The sequence below is a fragment of the Macaca mulatta genome, chromosome 2 (genome assembly GCF_049350105.2).
Source record: "Macaca mulatta isolate MMU2019108-1 chromosome 2, T2T-MMU8v2.0, whole genome shotgun sequence".
Classification (NCBI taxonomy): domain Eukaryota; kingdom Metazoa; phylum Chordata; class Mammalia; order Primates; family Cercopithecidae; genus Macaca; species Macaca mulatta.
In genome coordinates, this window is record NC_133407.1 from 185743035 (window position 1) to 185758886 (window position 15852).

The 15852-nt window shown below is 35.4% G+C and overlaps 2 protein-coding genes across 2 annotated transcripts in view; both read right to left on the minus strand.

Annotated features, from left to right (window-relative positions):
- The window catches only part of CRYBG3 (crystallin beta-gamma domain containing 3), a 532216-nt gene that overhangs the window by 279859 nt on the left and 236505 nt on the right, over positions 1-15852 (minus strand). The gene's annotated exons all lie outside the window — the stretch shown is intronic.
- The window catches only part of EPHA6 (EPH receptor A6), a 927196-nt gene that overhangs the window by 82061 nt on the left and 829283 nt on the right, over positions 1-15852 (minus strand). The window lies entirely within an intron of this gene.

Below are 15852 nucleotides of genomic sequence, written 5' to 3' on the forward strand. Positions count from 1 at the left end.
TGTATGTGTGTGTGTATATATATAGATATAGATATATCCAGAAAGAAAAAGAGGAAGTCAACAATAGAATAAGGGACACGTATGAAAGATCTTAGTATTTTAGAGATTTGCTATAATGCTATGATGTCTGTAATTTACCGAAAGTTACTTCAGAGCCTACAGTTAGCGTACCTTTGGGATCTCACAACTCAGGGATGACTCACTAACATTCTAAAAGCAAGCCCAGACCTTAGAAGGAACTGATACAACTGAGTTGGCTATTTATACTGGATCAATACCAGAAGCTTTAATAATTAGCATAATGAATGTCAGAATGTAAGAAAAGGATTTTCATTGACTGACTTAGTGGATATCTTTTTTTTTTTTCCTTTTTGAGACAGTCTCACTCTGTCACACAGGCTTGAGTGCAGTGGCACCATCTCAGCTCACTGCAACCTCTACCTCCTGGGTTCAAGTGATTCTCCTGCCTCAGCCTCCCAAGAGCTGGGACTACAGGCACCTGCCACCATGCCCGGCTAATTTTTGCATTTTTAGTAGAGACAGGGTTTTGCCATGTTGCCCAGACTGGTCTCAAACCCTGACCTCAAGTGATCTGCCCGCCTCGGCCTCCCAAAGTGCTGGGATTACAGGTGTTAGCCACCATGCCCAGCCAATTAGTGGATACTTAATCAGCATAACGGGTATTAGAAGTGGGCCTTCATTGGTGGAATTAGTGGTATTCAAGACAATTGGCTAAAATATTTTAAAGATACTTCTTCCTCTGGCATAATCAGGGTATAGAAATCCAGAAAGGTCTATGGTTAGCTGGTCATCTGAAGGAGGGATCCTGATCCCCAAATAATAACCAATGATTCAAGCAGTGAATCTGAGGATTTCTGACATCTTGGACAGTAAGTATAAAGAATCTTGGCCCTGGGATGTTGTTTTGGCTTCTTTGATATTTTTTCAGGAAAGATGTTTGAGAATCCCCTATGAAAAGAATCTGGGAGTCATTGATTTTATAGAACAAATTGTATGAAGGTTTTGTACTTGTTTGTTAATATTCATTTATTTATTTGTTATTATTTGTTTAATAAATGTCGATATATGAGGCAGAATAGGTCCAATTTACTCTTATCATACTTTGAAGCAAGATTATGAGGGCAGTTGCCAACTCTCAGACATCTCAAGTATTTTGGTGGCTATAGTTACCTACCACAGAGACTTTTTGTGAGTTGTCATAGACTAATTCAAAAATCAAATGCAAAAAAATATAAAATAACATAAATTGAGGGAGAAATTTGGTGACCATTCTCTTGGTGATCTTTCTCTTGTGAGAAAAATTAATAAAGCAACTTACAGTTTCTTTAGTGCTCTCTCTGTAAGACAAGGGTATTTACTGTCTTGCTCTTTTAGTTCCAAGAAGATACGAACGAGTCAACAGATACTTGAACAGAAGTAGCTTCCAAAGGCAGGATGCTTCTGCTGGGTAACTCACTAGTGTAATTTGCTCCATGAAAAAGAGCAAATATGAGAAATGGGGATAGAATTTTGATCTGTCAGGCACTGGTCTGCTGCTCTTTCCAATGGGCCATGCTTTCCAGGTTATTTAAGAGTTTGCCTAGCATGTTCTCTACAAAGTATACTTTTTCTTATTTACATAAAGGCACTTAGATATAAAAATGTTCAAATGTATTGCATGATAATTTATTTTTCTACAGTTTAAATTAAATTATAAATGGAAATGTATCTATGTATTATTAGCAACCTCTTTCCTGAGGTGATATCGTATAAAATAAATTCATAACGTGGAACAAACACCTTTCCATGCTGTCTGGTAAAAATATCTGTGAAGTCATTTCAAAATATTAAAGAATCAAATGATAGAACAGCAGATTAATTAAAACCATAGACATAAATGTTTAAGAATCTTACTCTAAAATGTCACATTTTCAATAAAAGAGATTTAGTCTGGGTATTCAGTCACTTTTACAGTTAATGTGATTTATTAGACAATGTTAAGATGCAGAGAGAAAGTAGGAGATATCTATAAATAACTTTGTATATGTTTGCCACAACTTGCCAGCTAATCATCATCTTGAGATATGATGGTTCTGATTAATAAACCAAAAGGGAAACTCAATTATGAATGCATGCAATCAAACTTCATATGCAAGCCAAAATAAACCTGGCATTTGTAAGTCAATAGAACCCATTAGGGAAACTAATATGGTAGTGTCCCAAGGCTATATGGTGTAGAAAATAATGCACTCCAGTTTAATAAAAAGAGGTAGGTGAGAAAATACTTAAAACACAAACTACTTAGAATATAGCATATGACAACAGTACCCTAACGGAAATAAAGGGCTTAAGTCCAAAGAGAAACGGCAGGGTCCTCAATTCTTCAGTTGGATTGAAGAAATATTTATTGAATAAAAAACTAAAGCCTCTTCTCCAGAGGGCTGTGTTTAGATCGAGGAAAGACAACTTCTCATTGGTTTTGATCTCAGACATAGGGGGTTGTGATGGGTGGAATTTCGTCCTCCCGAATTCTTATGTTAAAGTCCTTAACTCTTAGTGCCTCCGAATATGATTTGATTTAGAAATGGGGTCATTGTAGAAGTCATTTGCTAAAATGAGGTCATACTGAAGCAGGGTGGGTTTCTAATCCAATATCCCTGGTGTCCTTATGAAATGGGAAAATTTGGACAAAGAGACACACAGGAGAATGCCATATAAACGCATGCCCACATAAAGGCAGTGATAGAGGTGATGCTTCTACTAGCCTACTCGCCAAGGAACATCAAGGATTGCCAACAAACCACCAGAAACTAGGAGAGAGACAAAAAGCCGATTATCATTCACAACTCTCAGAAGAATCCAAGCCTGTAGAGGTCTTGATCTCAGACTTCTAGCCCTAAACCTGTGAGACAATAAATTCTGTTGATTAAGCCACTCAGTTTGTGGTGTTTTGTTATGGCAGGCTTAGCAAACTAACACAGTGATAGAAATAACAATAAAAGCACAATCTCTCTCCTCAAAGTGCTTACAAACTATAGTTCTATTGTACAAATTTGTAGATAATTCAAATTCGTAGAGTTTTGTTACATAAACAGCAACATTCAGGAGTCTGGAAACAGAATAGGAAACAAGGGGAACATGTGTTATCTAGGGCTGAATTTGGACAAAATTCAAGGCAAGGGGTCAGATGATTCAAGGCATTAATGAGTATTCTTTTTTTTTTTTTTTTTTTTGAGATGGAGTCTCGCACTGTCTCCCGGGCTGGAGTGTAATGGCGAGATCTCGGCTTGCTGCAACCTCCGCCTCTCCGGTTCAAGTGATTCTCCTGCCTCAGCCTCCTGAGTAGCTGGGATTATAGGCACACACCACCACACCTGGCTAACTTTTTTGTGTTTTTAGTACAGATGGGGTTTCACTATGTTGGCCAGACTGGTCTGAAACCCCTGACCTCATGATCCGCCCGCCTCAGCCTCCCAAAGTGCTGGGATTACAGGTGTGAGCCACTGCGCCTGGCCAATGTGTATACTTTAAATTGTGGACCATGTGACCCAGGCTGGGAAGACAGGTGAAGAAAGACATAAGGAAGGTGTGTGTATTGATGAACTAGATCAAAAGCAGGAAAAGTGAGATCAGTGGGAGAAGTAGAAGAATTGGTAGTTATAGAATTCTGTTTTAAGGACTTCTTTTCTTTTGGCTCTAAATTTGGATACATGACCCTTCTATAAAGGACAATTGTGATGAGGTTGGATCTTTGAACTTTAGTGAAAAGCATGTTGTTGTTGCCTTATCAATCTTTCTAAAAATGTATTTAAAAATATTATAAACTATTGCAAACATACAAAAGTCACATAAACACTAATCTGATAATAAACTATGTATCCAACTCTTGGCTTTAAAAATATATATATTTCTAATATAGCTGAAGCCCCAGGAGTTCCTTCTCCAGATCTCATTCCTTCCCCATGATACTTTCTACACTGAATTTAGCCTTTTCATTCTCGTGTATTTTGCCTCAGAGTTGTTCAGAGGCAAAAGGGCTGAAGTCTGTGTACCTCATATCCTTAGTAGTTATTGGTCAAAGACGGACCCTGGTGGGATGTAACTTCCAAGTTGCTTCCCAGATCTTGTTGCCTGCAGGGAAAGTGGGTTCCAGTAGCTTTTAGGGCGGCCTCTGACAAGGCCCTGGGTATGCAGTACATGCATATTAGAAGCCTGTGTACACAGAAATGGTAAAGGGATATGAAGAACCCCAGGCAGCATACTGCCAGTGCCTGCTACATAGCTCATCACTTGGATACAGCACACTTTATTTATCTATTTTCTTGTTGGTGGACATTTAGTTCAAGTAAATATTTGTTCCACTTGTTAACAGTAGATGCTAGGGGTATGCCATAAAAATACGCATCTTTAAATATTCTCTAAATATTATTTTATTTTGTGATTAAAGAAATAGCTCATGTCATCCACAAAATTCTTCTCTAAGGGAAATTAGCTGAAGGAGGAGGGGAGATTATTTCTTGCAGATTGTCAGAGATGAGTTGAGCTGGGAGATGAGCCAGGGCGCATGCTCTCGGAGGATGGCTTGTTTTGTCGCCTTCAGTCTAAACGCTCCAGGTGAGAGGTCCTTACTGCATTTTGGGACAGGCTCTGTGACTAGGCCTAAGATATTTTCACTAAAGAAGAATCCTTTTCTTAGGGCAGCTCCAAGCCCTTTTTAATCTTCCAGTTTATACTTTGCTTAATCCTTAGTTATTTTGCATATTGTTTTAAAAAGTGTTTCATCTTTATTGTCTTTTTCACGTGTTAAATTAATATTTACTAAAAAATTTAAAAGTGGGAATCAGGAGATATTTGCATGAAGGAACAGGCTGATGGCCTAAGCCTAAAGCAAAGGAGGCTTGCTATTTATTCCTCCTTCCTCTTCCACCTTTTCTCTCTTTTCCCTCAGCTCTTAGTTTTGACGTACTGCTAAAAAGATCTCAATCTCTTATTTGAGCTACAAAGGGTCACCAGGATCTATAAGGAAGCCCTATCAGAGAGGTTGGTGGCCTAAATCATACATAAACAATGCTTCTGACATTTCAGTATACACTGGGGGAAGAGGGATACTTTTTCACCAAGAGAGCGAAGCACGGTTTGCAAATTTGCTGAGAAGCAGTCTCAGAGCTGTGCTGATTTTGTACATGCTGATCATACACTTTGTATACAAGGACTACCAGGACATCCATGAGAGGAAATCCAAAGGTATAACCCTCAAGCTTGTATACATTTGTGTAAGCCCCAAAGAGCTATTCAGAAAGTTCTGACTGGGAAGGAATGCTTAAGGAAGACCGCTGAAATGAAAATAAACCTCAGTACAACTTTAATTTCAGGATTCCTTTACTGAAGTAGGATTTTCCTTTTAATGATCTGGTTTAAGAATAACCAACTAAGATGCAGTAATTACCATTGAAAGTAGAAACTGGTTTCACTTCAAGGCAGAATTTTACAATTCTCCCAGTTTTGTGTTCTTCAAAAGTTGCCTAGGTTAATGTAATTTCTACTAGGATTTTTAGTCTGAATGTCTGCAAAACCTGATTATTTTACTTAAAAATAGAATTTGCATCTTGAAAACCATGATGTTTTTATGAATTATAAGTGTCTCAGTAGTAGTGCCCCACCCACATACACGCTAATGTTCTATAAAATTTCTGCAGTGTTCAAAGCCAGTGGAGGGGGTGTCGAACTACATTAATTTTTTTCTTAAGATAAACACAGGGGCTTGAGACACCTCCAAGGATGCTGACCAGCATTAGGGAGCACAGTCTTAGCTACAATTCTTTTTGCTCTGAAATTGTCTTGATAATGTAATACCAAAAATCCCTCTCATTATTTTCCATTTATATGAAAAGTACAGTGTATACTACGAGGACTCAGAAAGATACTGAAGGTGTTACAGCACCACACAAAGAGATGTTATTTCTGGATGTATGAAAAGAGCAGGGAACTAATATTTTCCACTTTATTATAGGAAGTAATTCACCTTAGAAATTCAGTGGAAGATACTGTTCCTGAAGTGTACTTTGAGAAAATGTATTCATAAAAATGACAAGCTATGGAAAAGAGACATTGAAAACTGGAAGAAGAATTCAGATTAGAACAAAGCAAGACTACTGTCTTAGATACTTTTTTACTAATTTTTACTTAGAAGAAATTGTGGTTTAATATTAGGATGTCATATCTTTTGTATGTTGAGTAGGCTGGTGGTTAATTTAACACATGGAAAATTTTATTTCATTTTATTTTCGTAACATAGGTTTAGGCTATTTTGAATAATCCCTTTGTCATCACAATGAATCCAGAATTGAGGAATACTCTCCAGATATTGTCACCTGTCAATGTCAATACTGATTGGCCCTCTCTGGCTATGGCAGCTAAGATTCTGGGCACAATACAGGCAAATCAAGCGAGCTCACAGAATCATGCTTTAATGAGGCATATTTCTGTCAGAATGTGCCACATTTGTATTCCATTCTTGTTTGTCTCTTGTAAATTGTGCCCCGCCTCACTTATCCTCTCTTTTATCTTGAATTGTTCCAGGCAAGCTAAATTCAAGCTACATACACTGAGGGACAGGAACTTTGCAATCTGGTCTCAACACCTTTCAAATTACACAGTTCAGATTCCTCTGCACTTCATTTCTTTCCAACGTGAATGGCAGGATAGCTACAATCTAGGGAGTAGCAAGACATGATGAGTTTTTAAAAACTTTTATTAGAAACTATATTGATGAAAATGTGACCTAGATTAATCTCACAAATTGAAAGCTAGATAGCTAGTGAAAATGAATATACAACGATATTAAAAAATCAAGAGAACAGTGCAAAATACTGAAGGAGCTTAATGAATGCTACTATATATGATTGTTATTACAATCCTCTTTCTGTCAATGTTTTATAGGGTTTCAAGAGTAGAAATTAAAAAAAAAACAACACAAAAAACCACATAAGAATATGTAGCCAGAAACAGAATTTAAATGATCACAGAAAGGTAATGTTCTACTCTTCAGACTTCCTTATATTTCTCTAATTCAGAATAAGAACAATAGCCATCCACAAAGAGTTTCCTGTATGATACTAGTAGGTGCTAAAATGCCTTATATCTTTCTGTGCCATTTCTAGTACTTAAATAAATTGTAATGGTGGTGATAAAATGGGAGGCTCTTACTTGAACAAATGTGTTCTAAACTCTATGATAATATATATTAAAGCATAATCTGTGGTAGTGCAGGAAAATAATTTATAATCATTTTATTCAAAATTCATTAACGTATAAGCATAAAAAGAACCACTTATTTTTCAAAGTAGTGCCTGCAATTGCTATTATAACCTCTGGTAACTTTTCCAATACAATAGAAGATCACTGTGGTATCTTATATTTTAATATTCTCTTCAGGCTTAACCTTTTACTGTTTTTCTCTTCCTTAATTAGAGTTCAGTCAGGTTGTTGGGTTTGTATCTCTCTGTTTTTTCCCCCATGTGTATCAATTAGATTATGAAGTATAGGACATTTGATATACTGAGCCAATATGTAGAAACTCTGCCTCATACCTTGCTCTGAAATCATAGCTGCCCTCTTGCCCTGTGGGACATTTTCATTATCTCTTCAATGTTCTCAAAAGCATAAATTTCATTCATATGCAAGATAACTTAGCATTGGCATTTAAAAATGTCACCGAAAAGTCTGCATGTTTTATTCTCTTTTCCATGTCAGTTTCTCTCTACTCCTTTCTTTCTTCTACCTGATTTGTTCTGAACACAAACTTTTTTCACTTTAATAATTCCTTTTTCTAATTTTACATTTGATCTTTTTACTGGGATTTTGTTTCTAATTATATCTTAAATTTTATAGATGGAAACACTGACTAAATCAGTTTAAAGTCCATTATTGGAATCCCAATTCAAGTCTGGGAAACTTCGCAGTTAAATACTAGCAGACAATTTCATTTGCTCCTTCCTCTTGGGTAAATAGTTCAGGGTTATTAAGCTTTTAATAAATACACATTTTAAGAAAAATCCTGGTTTATCATGGCTTATTAATATGCACACTTTCTATCTCAGACAATACTAAACTAAGAAAGAAAAACAAAAATCAAAATTGCTCTTCCCTGATTTTCAGAACCCTTTCCAAATGTCATGGGTTCCGTTCATTCACCACAAGAGGGCATACGTATACAAATGTATCATGACCCTTTGGTAGCATGGTTTGATGATGATTTTACAAAGGTGTTGTTTTATCATGCTTTTATGTCTTTTTTCCCCCTCCGCCTGTGCAGTTTTAATAAAGTGATCTGGAGACTACCATAGTTTCTAATGTTGAATGTGGAATATGAATTTCACCTTCGAACAAGGGGGCTATTCTATTCTAGGTCAAAACTCTTGAAACTGCAATTCCAACACTTTCTTCTATTTCCCATAAGGTATATTGGAGTTCAAGCAAAACCTAATCATTTCCAAGTGCCTTAAAACACCAATGACTTTAGAGATATTAAAGTTTCGATGGCATAATCTGAAATAATACATAATTGTTTTAAGACTCTGAAATAAAATTAAGCACCTGAGGCAACTGAATGACATTACTGTCTAAGAAAAGTTGTTTATGTTCTGGCCATTGGTTACAGTTATATCATAGTTTAAAGGTATTTTCACAAAATTTTAAGGTCTTCAGTAAGTGTCATGGAAGGGACATACATTTTTACACTTGTCTATATTGGAGAAAAATAATTGTCATAGATATATTAAAGAGAAGAAAATGCAAGAAAAAGGTAGCAAAAGGGAAAATACTAAATTCAGCAAAAAAGAACACCAGAGAAATAAATCAGCGCTCATAATCTCACTCTTCATTATAAAGCATGTTTTACATGAAAACCTATCTTACGTTAGAAACTAAAAGTGTGTGGGTGAGATAGAATAGCGTAATGCTAAGAATAATGTCAGGGAAATTATTAATTTATGTTGTGTAGTATGCTTAGTGTAACCAGAACAGCTCTAACTTCCCATTGTTTACTCCCTTTCCTTCCTATTTCCTCCCCTTTTCCACTGTATTGACAATTCTCTGTGACTTCTGTCCTATCTAATGATGTGTAAGGCTGGAGGAGGAAATAATTGGATATGTGTCTAGATTGCAGCAGGGCAGTTAATCAAGATGGAACCCTTAGATAACTTGTTTCACAATCACCTGGGTGTTTATTAAAAATCTGAATTTCCAGATTGGAAATTCTTGCTATGCTTCCCTCAGACATACTGAATAAAAATGAATTTCAGGGGCTGAAACTGGAAATCTGCATTTTTCAATAAGTGTCTCTGGTGACTCCTATGCTGTTAGTCCCAATAGTGGCTAAGGATCTATGATTTAGCTTATTTATTATCCTGTTGGTTCTTATAACGTTCTGTAAAATAGAGTGGTCAGTTTTATTAATTCCGTTCAAGATGTGGAAACCGAGGTACAAGGATTTCAAATTAATGATCCATGTCTGTTCACTGAATTATGGCCAAGCTGAGATTAAAGTCACAGCTCCAAGTTTATAACCTACTGTTTTCTCTACCATATTATGTCTGCAATATTTCCATTTCTTAATGACTCCATATCCATATTGGGCTACTGAAATGCCTTGACTATGGAACCTATAGAGGGTAGGGTGGAGATGAGGGTATAACAGTTTATTCCTTGACTTCTTTGTTAGTTTTTACTTTATGTAAGAAAACAACTTGATTCTATCAAATTTATGCTTTTCCTTTAGTGGCAGTTATTTTTAAAAGTAAACATAGTTTCATCTTAACTAAGAAACACAGCCTGAAAATTTTCCTTAAAAAAAAAAAAAAAAAGAGCCTTTAGAAAAATACATGCTATAAACACAAATTTAAAATGTTGACTTCTCTTAAAAAGTTTACTTTTATAGCATACATGAAAAACAAACATTTGGACTACTAAAAGAACAAGGTAATGATTCAGCTTCCATAAAAAGAAAATTAAGGACCAAGACCTAAATTATGCAATATATACAGGCAGGAGTAATCTAGAAAGCATTACCTTTATGTATAATTCATTTAGCAGCTGCCTTTTTGTGACACATATTATACACTGATTAAGAGGATGGTTAAACAACTGAGTAATGTGTATGCTTCATATGATAATACCCTGTTCTTATTACAAGTTTAAAGAAGCAGAACTAGGTACAGCGAAACTGTGTGTGTTTATGTTAATGGGAACAGGGAATGATGTGAATAAATGAAAATACTGATGGATCATAGATGCATCCAGAGCTGTTCCTTGAAGAGACAGAGAGGCCCAAGGGAGAGTTTGAGGAAAGCTCTGTGCAGTCATCTTTTCAGTGGCTTTCTTTGCTTTCCTGCAATAAATCATGACTGCAAAGGTTTGACCTATATAAGCCTGATCAGTAAGTAGCTAGCACAAACCAACCAACAGATAGCCAGGTGGGAAAATACAGTAAATGAAAAAAAAAAAAAAAAGTCATTTATTTCTTAATAAGGATATGGATACATTTTTACAATATTTAACATTTTTTATCTTTAAAAAACACACTTGAAGATTCTGTAGCATTTTCTCTAGCTTCAGATCTCCTAATCATTACTTATAGGTTTGAAAAAGTTGATGATTCTGGGGCTTATGGTAGGCCCTATGGTGACATTGAGGAGTAGGTATTGGATTTGAAACTCTGGGGAAGAATCTGAGGTTTCTTGGTATATTGCCCAGAATTCCATTTAAAAAATCAGTAGTAGTAATATTCATTTCCTTAATCTCTTTATCTTTCATTTAAAAATAAATGTTGCCTAGTGAAGTGACCTCCAGCCATCTTTTTGATCAAAGAAGTAGCATTAAAACAAACGAACATGTTATTTAGTGACTGACTAATACCAGAGAGAAGACATTTTAAATATACCAAACAGAAGGCTATCTTGGAACTCTGCCAGGAGCTCTTTCTTTCTATAGTTTTATAACATATACTGTTTTCTTTCCTTTACCATAAAAGTACAATATTCACTGTAGAATAATTTGAAAAGGTTGGTAAGAAAAATAAAAAAAAAAAAAACCATTTTGAGATATGTTTGCATTTGTAACATCTATCACCAAAGACTAAGAGATCGTTCTCTTTTTTCCCCAACCTTCAAAGACTTTCAACTGCTGATATCCATTGCTTTCTCCAGGAGTCTCAGAGGTGAGACACTGAAGGGAGTTTGCATATGACAGAAGAGAATTTGTAGTGGAAACTACTGGGGAAGAAGGAGGATTTGATTGTGCGACAGGCACTTTCCCCAAACATTGTTACTGCAATGGCTAATGGACATAGTCTCCCATGGAATAGCTGTGTGACTTGTGTAAATCATTTCTTTGGGCCTCAATTTCCTCATCTAGAAAAACAAAAAGAAAAACTCAAAATGTACACACACACACAATATATATATATACATATGTGTATTCCCCAAGCAGATCTATTGCCACGGGATATCCCAAGTATCTTCACCACTCTTCATTTTTTTCTTTACCAGCATACACCAAGGCACCATCATTTCCTGTCTAGGGTTGTGCAAATAGATCTCTTTGCTATCTCTCTCCCCTCCCCTCTCTAAATCATTCTCAACGTACAGCCAGAGTGAGCTCTTTAGAACACAAATCATATGTCGCCCTCTGCTTAAAATTTTCCAGTGGCTTCCTTTTGTAGATAGAATATAATTTCTACTCCTTTCCACAACCTTTGAGTTCCTACAGGATCTGGCTCTTCTGTCCTTGTTTCCTTAACATTCTCTCCTACCTCTCAGAGTGTCAACCATCCTGGCTTTATTCCTAGTTTTAAAATATGCCAAGCTTGTTCCCATCTTAGGAGCTGTATTTGTTTTTCTCTCATCTTTGAATATTCTGACTTCAAATCTTTTCCTGGCTGGTACCCTTACAATTTTCACGTCTTATTTCAAAGGTGACAACCTTATTAAAGAAATATTTCCTGGCCATGTTTTTCAAGGTAGCTACTCACTTTTATCTTTTGTTATATATCCAATATTTATCACTATCTGAGATTATCTTTTTAAAAAACTTCTAAAAAGTATTTTTTATTTCTGCCATCCTCAAGACTGTAAACTGTATAAAGAAAGCTTATTTATTGGAATATGTCCAGTGACCAGAATAGTACCTACCAAAACAGTAGGTATTCACACATTTGTTGTATAGAATCTCAGATTATAATTACATACACAATAGCATGATCATTTAAAGTTTTCTCCCCAGCACTTTTTTCAGCTTTATTGAATATAATTGACAAAAATTATATATATATGGTATAAAACTTGATGTTTTTAATACACATTGTGAAATCATAACCACAATCAAGCTAGGTAACATATTTATCACCTCACAGCACTTTTATCCCCACTGCCTAACTTAGTGACTAATATTATTAAGAATATCTATAAAATGAATAAATTGTGATTATTGGACCCCCAAACTAACTATGTTTATAGTATCCTTATACCTAGTTAGTTTGTGTGATTGTTGGGATACATTACTTAAACTCCTCATTTTATTATTTTTCTATTTCTGTTATCTATTAATATGGAAGTTTTCATAGTTGTTGATTACTATTATCAGGTAGAATGTCTTCAGATACAAGTCATAGAGTCATAATACCCAATACTCAGGGGCTTAAGCAAATAAAACATTTAATTAAATTACAAATAAAAAACAAGAGTAAGTTGTTTGTTTTGATGCAGAAATTCAGCAATTTCATCTGAGACCCAGGCTCTTCAGATCTTCCTAGTTGGCCATCCTCAGCATTGGGTTTAACTCCTTAGGCTTGTTGCCTCATGTCTGCAAGAGGGCTGTCACAGCTCCAAGCATTATGTCCTCCCAAAACCATATTCAAAGCAATAAAGAAAGTGAAAGGGCCAGTACTAGAAAGCTCCCCACTCAAACCTATTTTTGATAGATTTCAACTAGAAATTTTCCCAGAAATTCCTCATCTCACTTCTATTATATTTAAGTGATCGGTCAAAGTGTAAAACTTAAGTGTCTAAGGATAGTGGTATAACTATAACTGACATATAAATCCTGATTTATTTCTTGGATCTGAGCTCATTGCAAACATCCAAATGTCAAGATTTCATTTGCCAGGAAGAAATAACAAGAGAGGTTGAATGGGCAGCCAATAGTGTCTGTTGCAAACAGCATAAATAACTGGTAATATTTTCACTTTATTTGCCATTGATGTGAAGTTTTTTACCCTGGGAATAAGTAAACTTTCCCATAAAGATTTCATGTGGTTTGTCCGGTATTTATCACGTTTTTCTTTTTAGCTATTTATTGTTGAAGGAAAAAAGCATTCTTTTCACATCAGAGATGAAACTAGCAATTAAACATCAGTTATAACTTTATTTCCTGTGTTGGTACCTTTGAAACTCTAGGTTTAACGTCAGAAGGTATGTTCTTTTAAGTGGGAGCAAAACATTGAGTATGCATGGACATAAAGAAAGGAAGAATAGACACTGGGGACTACTAGACGGGGGTGAGGTGAGGGTTGAAAACTACCTATTGGGTTCTATGCCTACTACCTGGGTGATGGGATCATTCATACACAAAACTTTAGTGACACACAATTTACCCATGTAACAAACCTGCACATGTACCCTCTGAACCTAAAAAAAAGTTACCAAAAAAAAAAAAAAAAAAAGTCAGCATGTTTGTATACAGTTTTACTTTGTCTTTTTTTCTGTACAAGCAAGATGGGGCAATGACATTGTACACTCTGCTTGCTGGACATGTGCTGATTGATCTTTCTCAGTAAATCAATTTAGTCTGGGTTTGTTCTAGAATCATGGGAACAGGGAGAGTTACTCAATTAGACAATGCTAAATGTTGCTAACACATGAACAAACAGCACTTGGCATTTCATGAGATTCTTATTCATCAAATTGTACAGAAAATATCTTGAGAATTGTGACTGGCATTTGATTATTCCTCACTGATTAGCATTTAGGACTAGATGCATTGCAGATATTTATAAGTATTAAAATATTATGTATTCTATAATTTAATAAATCATTTTTCTTGGATCTTATCAAGGCTATTCTTTTGTGTTAAATATGCTTTTAGAGACTTTTCCCTTCTGTTTGTGAATTTTCTTGTCTGCTTGGGAATGTCCTAACCCATCATTGTAAGTGCTTTAACATTTGCTACATTTACTTCTTTCTATGGCAGATTTTTCATTTCTTTTGCGATATGTTAAAGATTGTTTTAGGTTTACAGATTGGTGGGTTGTGATTAACAATGATATCAGAGAAGAAATGAATGTAATTGTACTAATGACAATGTTCTTATAATTTCAATCTCTTTCTTTTTATCTATTTCTTATTGGTTTTATTATCAGCAATTAATAAAGAAGTCATTAAGTAGTATATTACTGTAGGTGTTGAGAAGCTTTAAAAAATGTAATAGATAAAATCTCTTGCTCATCACAAATCTATAGGAAATGTTATCTTAGGACAAAATCGAAACAAAACAACCCCTTGTAAGTGACACACCAAATCTTGAGTGCTGAAAAGAAAGTTGGAGTTTCTCAGCATTCTCTTGTGTTAAATAATGACTTCCCAGGTCTATGTCTTAGAGTCCGCTTCTTTTTTTTTGAGATGGAGTCTCTTTGTGTTGCCCAGGCTGGAATGCAGTGACACAATTTCGGCTCACCGCAACCTCTGCTTCCCAGGTTCAAGCAATTCTCCTGCCTCAGCCTCCTGAGTAGAGTCTTCTCTTTAAAATACACATTGAAGAGACAAAAGGCTTATTACATTTAAGAAGGACTTCTTGTTTTTGTTTTTTAGGGTTTTTTTGGTACGTGCTTTGTACAAATAAAATATAGAGGTTTTCTCAAAGCCTGACTTGCCCTCTTAATAGTATATATGACTGAGCCAGATGGATCTATTTTCAAAGTTTTTGATGAAGCTCACATTTTATCAGTCATTTTCTCCTTTGTGTATGATAATCTCAAAATCTTTTTCATTTGTTTTTACTAAAAATCGCTCTGTAATGATCACCAACTGTTGTTTTCTAAGCTTCATAGATGAGGGCTTCTCAGGAAGTAATTCTTTATGCAGTAATTTCCTTTGGTATTGTATTAATTCCCATTTTCCATCATATGCTTAACATCTACCATTGTCAGTTCACCTAAGAAGTGTATTTCATACAAGTTCCGTGTCCTTCTGAAACTATCATCCCAGACAAGTACCATTAAGATTTTGGGTCTCTATGCCTATGATCCAAGCTGATGTTTATGGTGTTCACACCTCAAACAGTTATCGGAGAAGACTCTTACCATGCATTTAGCACATATTCTGTCTCGTTTGTTACGTATGTTTCTTTTTCATCTCCATTGTGATGAATTTGCTTTCTGACAAATGGGCTCAAGATGTAGAGACTACTAATTTTTAAGAATATATCTTTTGTATTAGATAATTAGAATATCCTTTACAAAAAGTTTATATTGAAAAAGGTGTATCAAAACTGTCAGATTTTCTCTTCATGAATTAATCTTTCAGACATTTGCTGGATCAAGAGCACTGTTCTCCTGTGAGTTTAGGAAACCTAGTATTGGCATATCGATTTCTTCCTCATCAGCGAATTATAATGGTGAATACGTTTGACTGGTTTTGATTGACTACTAGCAGAGTATCTATCATAGAACTATTTTTTTTGTGAATAGTCATTTTGTTGTTTTTCCCAAGTGGCATAGCTCCTTTCTTAATAGATGAATTTGGTTTATCTAGCCTGGATTTTAATGTTTTTCACTTTTCCAAGGTTTATTTCCTTACCACC